The sequence below is a fragment of the Sprattus sprattus genome (genome assembly GCF_963457725.1).
Source record: "Sprattus sprattus genome assembly, chromosome: 20".
NCBI lineage: Eukaryota > Metazoa > Chordata > Actinopteri > Clupeiformes > Clupeidae > Sprattus > Sprattus sprattus.
Genome location: NC_137918.1, coordinates 15,907,650 through 15,918,537, shown reverse-complemented (window position 1 = coordinate 15,918,537; position 10,888 = coordinate 15,907,650).

Here is a 10,888-nt window from a genome sequence, read left to right as displayed (position 1 = left end):
TTTGATTGAGCCTGATTCATAAAGTGTGCAAGGTAGGTTAAGGTAATTCTAAAGATATTCCCGTTTTTATAATTGCAGTAAAGATGATAGAATTATATTTTTAAGCTTCATCAATTAAACCCATTCTTATTGCAAAGTCTGCGTAGATAGTTTGTCAGTTGAACAACAATAACGGTAATGTTATTTTTGGTTTTGTACAGTGTCCGCTAGGTGTCATCCTTCACTTTAAGATCTCACAATGACAGTCAATTAGTCAAGTCTGATTTAGCTGAATTTGGACACCATAGGCCATGAATTGACACAGAGCTCAGATATTTACCTTACTTATAAAAAATATTTCCTCCAACTGAATTTCTCTGTTATAAATCCGCTTATGTCATTTACAATAGTTTATTATACATAGATATTACACATATCCTTTGAAGCCAGCTTCTTCAACCACAATAGAAAAACATGAGTTATCACATAGATGTACAAAGTATCCATGAAGTAAGTTCGCTGAAGTCCATTTCTCTTCAGAGATGTTCTTACAATCGTTTTTGTACGTTTACAATCCCTTTTTACAGAAACAGTGGGTTTCAATACTGTCCCCGGTACAATCCAACCTTCTCAGAGCAGTAGTATTTGATTTAATTCACATCAATCCCATTACACATTACACATTGTTTTAAAAAATTGACCCTGCTAGCAAAATACAATGAAATCTAATTATTTCAGTCCCTGTGCAGATCCAAGCCAATATAAGAAAACACGTACGTCGGAATGTTTATTCTGGAAGATATATAGTTTTCTGTATCCGAAAACTATATAGCCTTCTATGTAGTTTTCACTTAAAGTATTACAAACAGTATTGAGCATGAGAATCATTGAAAGTGCATTAAGGCTTACTTAAAAGTCACAATGTAAGAACATGCACATTCTATAACCCATTCCATTTTCTTCTATCGAAACCTGTTGAGTTGCACTGAAAAAGTACGTAAAATTGTAATCAAACTGTCTTCTCCATGCAGGCACAGTCAGATGCCGTACAAACATAACTGAATGTAGACATTGGGTAGAAATACATCTCGACCATTCCCACCCACAAATATGTCATCCAATCTACTCTAATGTTGTACCATTAGCTTCCTTATATACTCAATTTAAATATACAACATGTGTTCTTCTCGTAACAAACAAAGTCCTATACATGAACACGACGTACACAAGTCAGATACAGTACTTAATATGGGAAACGTTGTACGATGAAAGCCTTGAACAAGTGATGCATCTGCATTCTGAGTCTTGCTGAGTCGGGACTTTGGGCTTGGGTCACTGGATGTCTACCGTCTGCAGGATTCATCTGTACACAAATAAAAGGAAATGAAGATTTAAAATGAGAGTGAAAACAGTAAATGGAGCAAAGCCATGTACCAGAATTTGAAATGCCAACTTTCAGAACGTCTATGCAAAAGTTGATGATGAAATGATTATGATTGGTGGGAGCGTTTTACAAGGACATATTAGGTCCTAAACTACATAAAGAGAACTACAGACACACCAAACAACACCCATAGACATACTATAGATCTATACTTTGTCTATAACAACACCAGCACACAGGAAACTTCTACATTCTCCGGTAGCTAATATCGGGAATCAAAATAATGAATGCATTACTGCAAGCAGCACAGAGTTAGTATGGGACTCAAGCACTAGCAGCACAATCAGGGTAGCATAGTCAGAAGACATGTTATTTTCAAAAAATTAAAGTACTAGCCCAGGAGAGGTGGGCTTCCCCAAGCAATGTCTTCTGCAGCATTTATTACGGACAGTGAATTAGTGTTCTGCAATTAGTTCTGCTCAGTGTGGTTAATGCCACATTAGCCACATGTGTTAAATGCTGCATTTCATAAAAGCGTTGTAGTGCTTCAACCCCTGAAATGATGGAGACTTTTTTTTTTTTTAACATTTTGGACACATTTCTTTTACTTAGTTATAATGGTCATAGCACAGTGATGCCTTTGGGAAATGCAGCCATTATCTTCAGCGGTTGGTTTAACAATAAACAATGTTTATTGTTTATTTGTTTTTGTATATTTTGCTCATTTGTTTATTAAAGTGAGGCTGGTACTAACCTACTCTCAGCACTCGGCCTACACCGGAGCCCACATTCCTGTTGATCCCTCCTCCTCCTCCTTCTCCTCTCTCCTCCTCCTCCTCTTCCTCCTCCTCCTGCCCCTTCCCCCTCTCCTCCCTCCCCGGGTCCAGCCCCAGCATAGGGGCGGGGGGGAAGGCGGCCAGCATGGCGGTCTCAGAGGGGTACTCACACACTCGCTCCAGCTGGGCTTCGTCGAAACACACCTTCACCTGAGAGACAGTCGGAGAGAAGAAACGCACCGGTGAATAAGATATACCACGACGGCATGATGTAACAAGAATGGGAGTGATTCAGAGAATGCAAACCTCCGCCTTGAGACCTTGACCTTTGACCTTGACATCTGAAAATCTAATCGATTATTGCCATTATATTACCCAATCTCCCCACAAAGTTTCAGGGAAATCGGTCCATGCGTTTCTGCGTAATCCTGCTGACAAACAGACAAACAAACATACAGGGGCGAAAACATACCTCCTTGGCGGAGGTAACTATGGGTGCGCCTGTCAGCACAGGATTACCGGGCTATGTTGTGTTGTTAAAACCCACAGAGGACAGGCAGAGTCTTGCTTTAGTGGAGGTGCAATGGCATGCGGTGGTGCAACTGCAATTCAAAATTGTTAACATCACATAGTGAACTGTTCACCATTGGGGAAATGTAGAAGTGTTGTGACCTCAGTCTCCTTCACTGAAGTTCATGGATAATCACACTCCTTAAGCGAAATGTATGGTACTCCGTCTCCGAGCCCTCTTTCCGAACCTTCTCCGAGCACCTCGGAGAGGCTCTCGTACGGAAGTTAGAAAAATTAGTAGGTACACGACAGCCTCTCGGAGGAGCTGTCAATAGTCCACAAGCAGCACAAACAATTATTGTATGTCAGACTTGTATACCTTTGTTGAAACAGCATGTATTTATTATTTAAAAGAAAAGACTTTAAACAAGGGAGTCATTTTAAACCTAGATTCCTGCTAAAAGATGTTTAAGCTTCTTTGATTCTATTGATTGCCAGGTAAGACACCACAAACATGACTGCAGTTGTCATGCCTCCCATGACAGTGACAATGCCAAATAATGAGATGCTTGTCTTATATACAGTATCCTGCTTGCAATGGCATACACGTTGGCATACCAACACAAAAGAGTGTCAATTCTTCTGAACACACCGGCCAAAAGGATCCAATAGGCCATGATCTATAGGAGCACCATCTCACAGAGACACACACACACTCACACACACACACACACACACACACACTCACACACACAGACACACACACACACTCACACACACAGACACACACACACACACACACACTCACACACATACACACACACCATCTCACAGAGAGCATGTCGGGAAACCAAAGATCATAACTGTAGTGTTCTGGAGACTGGAATCTGCACAGTCACAGTGTCACAGAGTGCTTTGAAACTGACCGCAAAGAGACGAAACCCTAAGTGAAGCCGCATCCGCATGTGTGTATGTGTGTGTGTGTGTTAGAGTGTGTGTGTGTGTGTGTGAGTGTTTGTGTGTGTGTGTGTGTGTGAGTGTGTTGGTGAGTGTGTGTGTGTGTGTGTGTGAGTGTGTGTTTGTGTGTGTGTGTGTGTGTGTACGTGTGTGTGTGTGTATGTGTGTGAGTGTGTGTATATGTGTGCGTGTGTGTGTATGTGTGTCTGGACACAGGACGGCACAAATACCCCCCCATGGTGTGAGAGAGGGCAGGCGCTTCCAGATAAGACACTGTAGGCTAATCCTGGTGGCTGCACCGATTAACCCAGGACGACACAGCAGGGGACAGGGATGGCCAGAGCAACAGACCATGAAAAAAGATCAGGAAGGCCAAAGGCCAAGAGGAAGAAGAAGTCAACGAAGGACAAGAAAAGAGATGAGCGTGTGAAATGTTAGGATTTAAAACTGGGAAACTATCCAAATATGATGCGTTTTATACTATGTATGTATTTGACATTATGTACACCATGGAAAGGAGACGTCAAACCCTCCCTCCACCCTAACTATTAAGACACCCGAGTCGACCACTTGTGTGAGGACAAGGCCTTGAGTGACAGACAGAGAGAGATTGAGGGGGAGATGGAGAAAGAGGGACAGAGAAAGTGAATGAGAGAAAGGAGGAGAGAGAGAGCGCGAGGGAGACGGAGAAAGAGAGACAGACAAAGTGAATGAGAGAAAGGAACAGAGAGAGAGAGAGAGAGAGAGAGAGAGAGAGAGACGACCCAGCCAAGGGTGAGGGAAGAAGATCAAAGAGTCACCCCCCACTGTCAGCTTAGGGAGCCGGCGCGACTTCTGACGTCAAAAGATCTCAGGACCGCACACCTGCAGGGAGAGCCCTCACACACACACACACACACACAGACACACACACACACACTCACACGGACAGACAAATCACACCGGACAGTCTGAGGAGAAATAAACAATGCGTACTTAGCGGCCGGTGCATTGCCCCATGGGTAGGCTTTTTTTTTTTTTAACTCCTTATGACCTTCGAGATTTTTGTTCCCTCAAAACTTAATTAGCACCTCAGGTGTTAAGTGGGTTTCCTCTCAGTGAAAGGGCTGATCCAGTTAAGAGATTTGCCAGTTATTTCAACTCTTGTGTAGACGTACAAAAACAGTTGTGATGATTGTCGAGCTCTGCCAATCAGCTTCAAGTGGTATAACACACTGCCATTCAGTTCATGTTTAAAACCTCATGGAACGTGCTTCTCATGAAGGTATACATATTAACATAATTTAGACATCATAAATCAGCATACCAACATAGCATAGGCCTAAATCATTGTTTTGTTAATGCTTGAATCTACTTATGTAAATGGATCCAAACCACCAACATTTAGTTAAATAACAGATCTGGATTTTGAAAGTCAACTCAAAATCCAAAAGTAGAAGTATGAAGTTCTAAGTTAATTGCATCTGAAGTGTTTTTGTAAACAGCCAAGTGAATTATGAGGAAGTTAGTTCTTCTTCTCTGCTCTGTTAGAGGAAGTGCTCCAGTGCTGATGAGGAAGTGGCTACATAGGCGTCTGTAAGCGAGTCACGAGGTTTAAAAAAAAAAAAAACAGCAGAGGCAGAGTTTATCTTGATCGCTTTCTCCTGTCTCATGCTTTACTGCTTTGTGGTTCCCTCTCTGTCTTTCTCTTTCTCTTTCTTTGTCCCTCTCCCTCTCTCCAGTCTTTTACTGTCTCTCTCTATCCCTCTCTTTGTCTCTCTCCCTCTCTCCAGTCTTTTACTGTCTCTCTCTATCTCCCTCTTTGTCCCTCTCCCTCTCTCCAGTCTTTTACTGTCTATCTCTATCTCTCTCTATCCCTCTCTTTGTCTCTCTCCCTCTCTCTCACTCTATTTCTCTCTCTCTTTTCAAAATCACGTCTGTTGGCCCCATTTCAGAATTGGAAAACCTGACACGGGTCCTAAAACAATGGGGTAGTTGTCAGTGTTCAGCGTTGCAAAATGGCTGGGAAGACCTCCAACAAACACTGTCCGAGAAACCAATAGACATGGCCACAGAGATTCCATGTAGTGCAGACATCACATACCGTCATGTCAGCACACCTATCATTTTTTGGGGAAGTGTTTTCTTTACTTGTATTATTTTCCACATTGTAGATTAATACTGAAGACATTTAAACTACGAAAGAACACATATGGAATGATGTACTAAACAAAAAAAGTGTTATCTTCCATGAAGAAAATAATAAAAGTAAATAAAAGAAATTCTCAAAAAATGAGAAGGTATGTCCAAACTTTTGACTGGTACTGTATGCTTTCATCTCACATTTCTCAGCTCTTTCATATTGACTGTGTGAGTCAGACATCCCAGCCATGGCTGACTTCACACACAGAAAGTCCCTACAAACAGGACAATGCAAAGGAACTAGGAACAGGTCCACTGAACGGGAAGCAGGACATTCCCAGGATATTCCCAGGAAAAGTCACCGGCTGCGCTGTCGACTGATGGAGAAACAGCATGTGCCTCACAGGGAGGTAAGAAGACTAGACATGTGCCACAGACTTTTTGTGTATCCTAACCCTATGTTCTGCTTGTGTATCCCTATGTTCCTCCTCACCAAACACTTTCACACACACAACTCACAAATGCATTTTGAATATATATTTTCAATGCAATTGTTGGAGACAACTGTGAACAGAGATAATAATGATTCAATATGATATGTATTGTATGTATAAAAAATCACCTGGGAATGACGTATCATTTGTTTGTATTATTACCTGACAGCTACCACTTAAGTCACACTAACATACATAAGTTGTGTGAGATGTGTTTTCAATAACAAGAATCATTGATAGCAATTGCAAATAGAGACATACATACTTTACTACTTGTAATACCATAATAATACCTCAGTACAAAGTGTATATATGTTGTGTGAGATGTCTTTTTAAATAACAAGACTGAATTGTGTTGCAGTGAAAGATGTGTAGTGAGAGGCTCGTCAGCAGAAACACTGAACTCTGAAATTCTTGTCACTCTCACACTTTCTGTAAGGAAGCTGCTGCCAGCTCAGTCTCTCTGTTTCTGCTCAGATGAGCCTATGGAGCGGAGCTGTCCTAATTACTCGAGAAAAAGGCCCTGTCATACACAGAGAAAGAGAGAGAGCGCGAGAGAGAGAGAGAGAGAGAGAGAGAGAGAGAGAGAGAGAGAGAGAGAGAGACAGAGACAGAGAGAGAGACAGAGAGAGGGAGAGAGAGAGAGAGAGCGAGAGAGAGAGAGACAGAGAGAGAGAGACTGTGTGGACATTATGATGCGGAGCCACATTGTCAAGATCAAACATTTTTCCAGCATAGTATTTATTTAGTAATGCTTTGTGCATTATCTGTGAATAAACCATCAGTGCCCTAGCACTGAGCAACACGCTGCCAACAGACCCGATGGCAGACCTGGGGGTGGAGGTGGGTGTTTGCTTTCAGTCTTAGTGGTTTCCTGCCTCTGTCTGTAAGACTGTGACTGTTGGAGTCGACAGAGAAACGATAACACTAGTGGCACATGAACAAAAGGTACCACTGCCACTGTGATATGTCACTGTGATAAGTCTCACATTTCACTTCTTCACATTGCACACTGCACATTGCACACTCACTTTTGCACTCCTGCCCTGCATATTTTGCATTTTACCTCTCACTTTAATTTTTTATATACACTCTTTTTTTTATACATCTGTTTCCATACTGTGTTCTATCTGTAGTACTTATGTTATGTGTAGTACTTAGTGTGTTTCTATGTTTTATGTTATGTGTAGTACTTATTGTGTGTGTATGTATGTTTTTATGTTTACTGTATGCACCCACACACCAGAGCAAATTTCAGGTAAGCGTACACCTACTTGACAATAAGTCTGTTTCTGATTCTGATTCTGATATTATTTTATCAGAGCAATTTCATTTAGACACCTGAGTGAATGGTTGACGGTGTTGCACCTAGAAAAGAAAGTGCAGTAGTATAGCACACATGCTTCACTAAGTATAGATACAACATGGCAGCTACTACACTCCTGAAAACAACCTGGTGGCTTTTCACCTGTCGTGCAGGATAAGCCTTAACCTGGCTTATCTAAGTTCAAGTGTTCTCTGAGCAATCAAGATGTTCTGCTCGCCTCAGGTGGCCGTTTTCTTACTTTCATTTATTTTAAATGTTTAGATTAGATTAGATAAGATTAGATTCAACTTTATTGTCATTGCACAGAGTACAAGTACTGAGACAACGAAATGCAGTTTAGCATCTAACCAGTAAGTGCAAAATAGCAATAAAAGTGCAGAGTATGTGCAAATGTAGGGTGGACTAAGTGAATAAATATGATATGTACAGTAAGAGTGAGAATATGACACAGAATTGTAATATAAACAGAATGAATAGCAGCAATTGAGGTAAGAGTGAGGTATAATAATAAGTATATAAAGTGCAGGTGAAAGTAAACTGGTGGTAGCAAGTGAAATCAAGTGAATGAGGTAGAACAAGGTAGTTTACAAGGGCATTGAGTTTTGATGTATTGGTTATATGTTTCTGTCTCCTGTATAAAAGGTCAGAAAACAGCACAGTGACGCTACAAGAAGAAATATGTTCAGACCACATTCTCCGATGCTTATCTGTCTTTGTCAGTCATCAGCTCCTTGACTTCCCTGCTCTTTACTTGACTTACTGTGTGAGAATTAGCTTCACAAAGTGACCTTAAATACTGGAAATACTTTGCACAGGAAAACATATTGTGATATCAGAGTGGTATAGGGATCTCACAAACAATGTAAAGCCCTCTGCACTCCTTGCACTACTTTCAACACTGTCACAAATAATGCACACTGTTATATAGGGCCAAATTTACCTGTAAACACCCCACTCCCTGTGTACATGTTCTCCCTATGTGTATTGTTTTTATTGTGATTCATGTATGTAAAGGCCTAAAAACCTATTTTTTTCAAAAGCTTTCTGCTAATTAATGTTCATTGTTGTTGTTTTACATGTATATGTAGCACTTTGAGATTTGTCAAATGTAAAGTGCAATACAAATAAAATGTATTATTTCTATTATGTATGTTTGTGAGTTAAGTGTATAAGCTACTGGATGACCTTAATTTCCCTCGGGATTAATAAAGTATCCATCTATCTATCTATTGACACAAATGGATTACAGACACAACAAGCACTGACTGAGTACACCTATCAATCACTCACCCCTTTATGCGCTGTCCCTCGGCTCTTCACCAGGCAGGACTTCTCCAGGTGCTGGTAACCCCCAATCACCTGAATCTCTTCAGCAGTGGGGTACCTCTTCTTGCCCCCCCCCTCACCGTCTCCTCCGCTGGGGGCTAGCGTCTGGGCTGGGCCTGCCGGTTTGGAGGTGGAGGGGCTACCTGTTGTTGTTGCTGCCTCTGCCCCCGCCGTTGCCGTTGCCGTGACAACCGTTGCCGTGACGACCCCTCCTACCACTGGCTTCCTGGGGGTGATGGTGATGGTGGTGCCCCTCTTGCCTGGGGCGGAGGATGAAGCACTCCGGATGGAAAACAGGGGTGGAGACGGAGAGTGGGAAGGGGAGGAGGTGTGAGTCGGAGAAGGGGAGAGGGTGCCTAGGGAGGTGGCTCGAGTCGGAGAAGGGGAGATGGTGCCTAGGGAGGAGGTACGGGTCGGGGAAGGGGAGAGGGAGGATGGGGAGGATGGGGGTACAGGGGCGGTGGGCCTCTCCAGGTGTCTCCTGGCACCCTCTGGCGATGGACCGGAGAAGGCCTTTGATTGGTTCAGCCTCGGTTGTGCCTGGGGGGTTGGTGGCGTTCTGCGGCCTGTCGGTGTTGGCCGGTCCCGTGTCGGCCCATCGCTAAAGCGGAGGTGATGCTGCTGGGAGTCCTCTCTCCAAGGTACCTTAATTTCCTGAGGTACCTTAATTTCCTGAGGTACCTTAATTTCCTGAGGTACCTTAATTTCCTGAGGTACCTTCATTTCCTGTCTTTCATTGAGCTTCTGCCGCTTCACTTCCTGTTCTCTGAGACGCAGCTGCTCCACCTGCCGCTGCACAGACAGGACGCTGAGGGGCTCGTCGCTCGACTCCCACGGGTGTTCCCCCTTAGCGTGATCCACCTGTACCTCCTGGGGTCCTCGTGATGGCGGCTCTTGTGTCAATTTCTGGCGGAAAGGTCTGCAGTCCTCCTGGGGCAGCAGAGTCTTGTGTGACACGACCTCCACAGCAGCCCTCTCGCTGATGCAGAGCCCTGCTGCTCGCGACCCCATGACGGCCTTCAGGTTGTAGATGCGGCTCATGGCGGCCAGGGAGTGCGGGGGAGGGGGGGGGGACGACGAGAGGGAGCTTCTGCGCGAGGAGGTTTGCGACGGAGGGAGGTAGTCTTCGTCCTGTAGCTCGTCTCCTCCTCCTCTGTCTTCGTCTCCGACGTCCCCAACTCCTCTCGGTCCGTCTGTGTCCTGATGTCTCCAATCCTGACTGCCTGAGAGGTCGTCCTCTACATGTTGTGTGAGCTCCCTCACCTCTGTGTCCGCGGTGCAGTCCGAGTAGGCAGCGATCGCAGCAGTGGCAGCAGCGCTGTAGACAGACTTGCCTTGTTCCTCTGCAACAACAGGTTGCAAGAGAGAGAGAGGAACAGGAAGTTGAGGGCTGGCTCTCGACACGCTGGGTTCCTGTGTGACGTCAAGCTGGCTGGCTGTCAGCGCTGACAAGGGCTCTTCCTGCCCCTCTCTCTCGCCTCCCTCCATCGTCCACCCCATCTTCCTCTTCTCCTCGGCAGCCCTCTCTTGCGCCGCGTCCTTCCACCTTTCCTTATCCTTGTAGTCATTGCCCTTATCCTTGTAGTCATTGCCCTTATCCTTGTAGTCATGGCCCTTCTCCTTGTCCCCTGTGTCTTTCCATCTCTCCTTTTCCTTGTAGTCATGGCCCTTCTCCTTGTCCCCTGTGTTCAAGTCTCTCTCTCTGCTGTCCCTGCTCTCCCTGTCCTCCTCTCCCTCGGCAGCTCTGCTCCTCTGCCTCTCCAGATCTCGCTGGCGTATCTTCTCACGGAGTGACTCGATGCGGTTTAGGGGTCGACCGGCTTTCCAGCTTTCCCTCCTCTCCACCCCTTTCCCCGCCTCTCTTCTGCCTCCATCCTCCATCGGTCCATCTGCGCTGGGGATGCGGGATCTCGGTCTGTCCGTCGTTGCCATGTCAACACCATAGAACACAGTTCTGGGGATTTGTACGTCATCTGCCGCTGTAGACTGACCCGATGAAACGCATCGTTTCGGG